Source organism: Bombus huntii, unplaced genomic scaffold (assembly GCF_024542735.1).
Source record: "Bombus huntii isolate Logan2020A unplaced genomic scaffold, iyBomHunt1.1 ctg00000129.1, whole genome shotgun sequence".
NCBI classification, from domain to species: domain Eukaryota; kingdom Metazoa; phylum Arthropoda; class Insecta; order Hymenoptera; family Apidae; genus Bombus; species Bombus huntii.
In genome coordinates this window covers 141786-147785 of record NW_026099377.1, presented here as the reverse complement: position 1 = coordinate 147785, position 6000 = coordinate 141786, and positions in this window count along the sequence as shown.

Sequence of the window (6000 nt, the reverse complement as noted above, 5' to 3'; positions counted from 1 at the left end):
GGAGGAAAGCTAAGGATGGGTGTGTCTAGCGCACGGGACCATCGGATTTGTTGGTGCCGATGTTAGTTAAGAGAGTGAGGGAAATAGGCTTCGTTGTTAATTGGTTAAACGAAGGGTCTTAACCGCCCTCGAGAGAAAGTGGTTAGTGGGAGGAAAGTTGCAGCGTACGTGAGAAAAACTAACTTTCCCTAGTTAAGCCGTGGTAGACAATAGTCTTTGGAAATTCTTCGGAAACAGACGTTTGTTTGGTTTGAAGGACCTTTTCTAGGAAATCTATGAGATTTATGGAAGGTACTTGAAACTATGGAGGTTACGCTGCGAGTATCCGAAGACATCTGGTTGCCATATTGCCCGCGGTGTGTGGCCTGGGCTAGGTAGACTGTTACGCGACGTAACACCGGTTCTCCCTTAAACGCGATTAATGTATCGCTAGCTGGGGAAAAAGGGAGAAAGAAAGAAGGAGAGGGGATAAGAACGAAGATAGAAAAGGGATTCGCATCTCGTGGAAATCGACACGGTTCGATCCACGTTTCAGCGAGCTTTCCGCCGTCGGAATCGACAATTGCCGGAGGAGGACCTTTTTGTCGAGCAAAATAAATAGACATTTTTCCCCTCCTTCGTTTTTCAGTATGTTTACCAACCCATTGTTCTATTCACCGTCGCTTCCGGCAACGTTCGATTTGGAAATGTTGACTCGGGAACATTCGATTTGGGTAACGTTCGATTCCGAAATGTTTTATTCGCTGACGATCGGTTCAGAAATGTTTGAGCCCGGAGATGGTGGATTCTCATACGTTCCATTCTCGGAACGTTCGATCCTCGGTAACACGGAGTTTAGCGATTCTCGAAACCCGGCAGAATCTTCGATTCGAAAGTGTTTGATAGACGTGCCCCGTATATCGTGCAAACACTCTTTTATACGAGTTTCGTGTATCTTTCTGCTCTCGGTTGTGCGACCAAAGTGCGCGATCGGTGTTTAGAACGAAACTTTCTTCGGGAAAAATCAGAACGTGCGTTACAATTCATTTACCAAGGAAATAAAGGCAAGGTCGATTTTGCACCGAGCTCGCCGTTTTCCGGAAACGTGCTGATATCCAAACGGACGGTTTGTATAAATTTCGGGGAAGGAGTAACCGGTTTACGATTTCGTCTGGCAGCAGCCTTTCGCGAATTATTCGCGTCGAAGATTCCGATGAACAGGGAAAGGGAAGGAAGGACGACAGAGGAAACGTATCGGTACAGGGCACCGAGTTAATTACATTAAAGATTCTGTACACAGATAAATTAGCTGCTTCTCCGTGCAGATAGTAATTATCGGGGTGATAAGTGGTAATAACAGTTTTACGCTAGTTTCAGCCTCTACCTGCTTCAGCTAACCGTTAACGAAGAAGACGCGGCAGTTAAAGCACTCGTTATCAAACAGCTTAACCCCGTAACTCCTTCGTGATTAAAAGCATCGCTATTAAGTGTCGTTATTCGTCGCGTTATTAGGGCGATACAGCTCGAACGTAATTAGCTCCTTGTGCAAATAATATCGGGTTGTCCGACAGTTTGCGCGGCGGATGTCGCGCAAGAAGAACGAAAACGACGAAAACGGGGAACAAAGGAAAGAATGAAGGCGGAGAGGGGCCGGAACAAAGCATGAGTCGGCTCAATGCGCGTACCTCGTTTTTCGGTTCTCTCGATAACCTCGAAAGCTCGTCGTTGTTCTTCGTAACGACGTCGTCGGCCGGCGATATTCCACGTCGTTAAAACAACCGGGACGAGTCAACACGGAGGCTTTCTTCCTTTTTTCTCTCCTGGAACGGATGCTCGAGAGGAAAAAAGTTTCCCGCCTCGTGCTCGGGCCACGAGCAAACGTTTTAACGCGATTGAAAAAGTTGAAACTCTAACGAGTGACTAGCAGCGATTAGCAGCAGTTTCCGAGTCGTATAGAAGGCGTGGTGTTTCGTTCGTTAAGTCACTGTTCACCTAGAAGCGTTTTCTATCGGTCGGTAATCGGAAAAGCTCGTCCCTCTGCTTCCGTTCCTCTCTCCATCGGCCGATTTACGCGACCCTAGTTTTATCGCTGTTTTATCGGTGGCCGTGCGTCGAAGCGTGCCTTTTTAAAAAGCTCGTACCACGGCAGTTTCTTCCGCTGCTCGTTTCTCGCTGGTCGCCACTGCGCGCGCACTTATAATTAACAATGTCACCGGTCGCGTCGAGTTGTCGCCGGTGCGGTTGTTAGCGAGAAGCTTTTAACGAAGCCGGACGAGGCGACGTACTTCTCTCGACTCCGTTTCTCCGCCAAAATACCAAGATCGATATCCGGTATCGGCGATGAAAACGCGCCGGTCCTTCGCCGCGCGATACGCAACGAAAGCAACCCGATCGCAGCGGGCTGATTTCACCGAGCCCGATGATTAAAAACGGGAGGGAATCGACGGTGCGAGATTTCCCGGCGAAGCTGCGGACGAGTACTGGATATTGAGATGAATTTAGCCGCGCGACGACGTCCTCCTTTCGGAAAATTTCAAGCGAATTTTCGCGGAAAAGTCGAGAAATTTGTAGAAACGTCGTACGATTCGTCGTATTTTATTAGCTCTATGGGCAACACGACAGACGTACGTACGTATCTCGAATTTCGTTTCCGCGAAATTTCACGGTGCCGGGAGAAATGATTCGCAAGGGCTCGGATCTTATCGTTGACGCGAGTCGATTTTCCAGGATCGTGAAGAAAGTATCTGATCAGCTGAGCGTATAACACGGTTTCTTAGATATGAATTTCTACGAGCGCAACCTAACCTCGACCTATTCCGATTTCAGATAAGATTTCCATCTTCGAGGAGACGCGAACCATGGAAAGAGAGGAGAAAAGTTGTAGGTATCGTTTCTGCCGCGTAGCGCCGGCACTTTCTTTGGAAAAAATTGCCGTTCGGCGAGCGTGTTTAACGTTAATCGCCGATCAACTTAGCCGTCGTCAATCGACCGAATCGAATAATTTCGAGGAATCTTCCACCGACTCTTATCGTCTTGGCCTGTTTCGCGTCTCCGTCGGCCGATTTTCTCGCACCGCGTTCTCCACCGCGGTTTTCTATCCGTATAATAGAATAGTATAGTAGAATAATACGTATAATATAATAGAATAGATACAACGATTATAACGCGTTGGATACCTGGATGTACCGATTGCCCCGGGGCGATCCTCCGTTTCTCCGGTTTTCGTTTCTTTCGTGCCAACCGAACCGAACAAAGGCGACGGATAGTTTCGCGGATAGTGGGCGTGCATCCATACGACGATAATTCTTCCTCATTTGTCGTCGTTTCTATAATTTCATCCGCTGCTGCCCCATCCAGTAGAGACTGGCCTGACCCCGATTTTATTATATTATATCATCCGCCCTTTTCCTACGTTTCCTCTTTCATCCCCCTCTTACCACTTTCCACGCTTTTCCTCCATTCTTCGCCGTTCCAATTGTTCCGTCGTATCTCTACCTCTAGCCTGTTTCTCAGGCTGCCTTCCCCTGTTTCCTGCCCGCTTCCTTTTTCTCCTTCGCTTGTCACGCTTTCTCTTATTTAATCCAGCCTCTCCTCTCTTCTTCGCCGCGTTCTTTCTAGTTTTTCACCGAGGCCTGCCTCGCGCCTCCCGTCTGCCGCCTCCCGCTCCCTCCTCGTCGCTGTCCCTAATTCCCTTCTCAGCCGGTTAAACCCTCCTGCCCCATCGTTCCAAGCTCCAGTCGATCCGTGTCTCCGTTCGATGCCGCCCCATTCCGATAATAACGCGCCAACCCGTCGCCGGAAATAAAGAGCACCTCGCGCTGATCCCTTTTGTTTCATCCCGAGCGATTCACCCCTCTCCTCGTTCGGTCGCCACCTCCCTTTATACCAGGCCGGTAAAAAATAATTGCAGAGCCGAAAGCGACGGAGATTCACGGCCCCCTTTTTCACCGCTGCGCCACGCCGCGCAACACCGCGCCATGTCGTGCCGCTACGAACCGCGTACCGTGTTCCCCTTTTGTCTTCGATTGCCGTCCGGTGACAGCGTTCTTCATCACGGCCTACCGTCGCACGCCCTTTCGTTACCGGGTTGTCGCCACCCCTTGGAAAATACACGACCCGCTGCAAACCCGTTGCTTCCGGACATCCTTTCGTGTAAGAATTCCACCGGTGAATGCCGCACAGAGGATTTAAGATAGAAGGGTTCTCTGGTTTGAGCGAGTGGAGCGAGTGATTAATGCGAGGCTGGATCTGACAAGCAGGGCGTGCAGGGGCAAGAACGCAGCAGACCGAGTATACGAGAACAGCGGATTGCTTCTGAACCGAGATCGAGCGACGGTCAGTCTTTGCCAGGGATATCGAGTAACCGTATTGATGCTGCCGACGATGACTTATAGCCGCTAATTTGCCGGAGTAGAAAATACGACGCGAAATTTCCAATTTGGAGGAAACGGTTGCCGCCACCTTGATTTTCGCTACCGTTTACAAGCTTCTAACGTTAGCACGTTATTTGCGATTCCATGGTAGACGATCCAATTATCTCGGCCAAGTTTTCTTCTTCCACTTTAATTACCACTTCTCAGGCCGTACAGTTGTATTTTCTTTGGCGAATCGGCTCTTACACGCGCTGCGCGAAATTAAACTTTACCGTTAAACTTGGCTTTCTTGTCGATAAAGTTCGATGGACATGGACGTATCGCGCATCGCGGCGATCGCCTTCCAAGCTCAGCGACCAAACGAAGAATCAAAGTCCCGCACCGTGTTTCGTTATTACGAACTTTCCGTTGAACACGCGCGCTTACAGCCCCCTTGCTTCCTTTTGCTGCGTTTCAGCCGCAGTTCCCAAGATATTACGACGTTAACTACGGTAATTAAAGTACGGTTCTACGTAGACCGTGATTAACAGCTGGCCGGTGTACCGAGTCACAGGCCGCCCCACGACACCCGACGTAAATAACAAAATTAACTTCTTCCCTTTCTTAATCGCCAGGCTCCGGACGAAAGCAACGATGACCGATCGTTCGTCGATCCTGCAAATTGTCCCTATAGCGGACTACGTTCGCCTATACCGGAATCGTCACGGCCCGCCATAAAGTTCACTTTGCCTTCAACGCTGTTACGTCCAAGGAATTGAGACGTTTGACATTGATCGGCGAGCAGCCAGCGCAATCAATCGGAATTTTTGCTCGGTCGTCGAGCTCGATCAGCGGCTCGCTTTCAACGCATATCCCAGCATGTTGTTTCGCGACGAAAACGCCACCTCGAGGGAGCGTTTGTGCAAAAAGAGCGGCTAAAAGGTGAGAACGCGACGGCGACAGTTTTATTCGCCCGTCACGACGTCACGACGGTACGACGTTACGACGTTAGGACGTTACGACGTCCGACCGAGCCGCGACGTAACTACCGCGAGACAGCAAGCCGCTTGGAAGGGATGTTTTTAAGGAGAAGAGGCAAGAAGAGAGAAAAAAGACAAAGGCGGTTATAAACGCAAAGAAAATACGAGTTCGCCGCGATGTTTCCGCGTTGATATTACGTTAGAGGCGGAACGCTGACATTCACGGTTGCGGAAGGAATCCATCCGTTAAACGATTTAGAAAGCAACTGGTTTTATTTCGGACAAAAAGATCCGACTCTTGCGCGACGTAGTTTAAAGCCGCCGTTTAATCTTGAGTCAGTTGCCCGACTTTCTGGTCAAGGGCTCTCACACGTATGCGTTCGTTGATGTTTCGCGAACGTTTATCGATAAAGTTAAAAAGTTAATTAAAGCGAAATACCGATGAAACACCTCGTTCGACGAGTTTCTCTCGATAAAGGAGTTGCAAGTCTGAACGTTATTGGAAATTGCGCGAGAAGGTTGGACGGTGGACGAGCTTGATAGTTGGACGAGGTGAGGGCGATCCGCTCCTCATCGCGGAAACTTCCAGCGAAACGTCGGACTTTATTCCTGACCTATCGAAACTTGGCGCGCAAAATTTACAAACTCGGCCGCGTTCGTCGTTGGTTGTCAGAACGTCCAACGATACG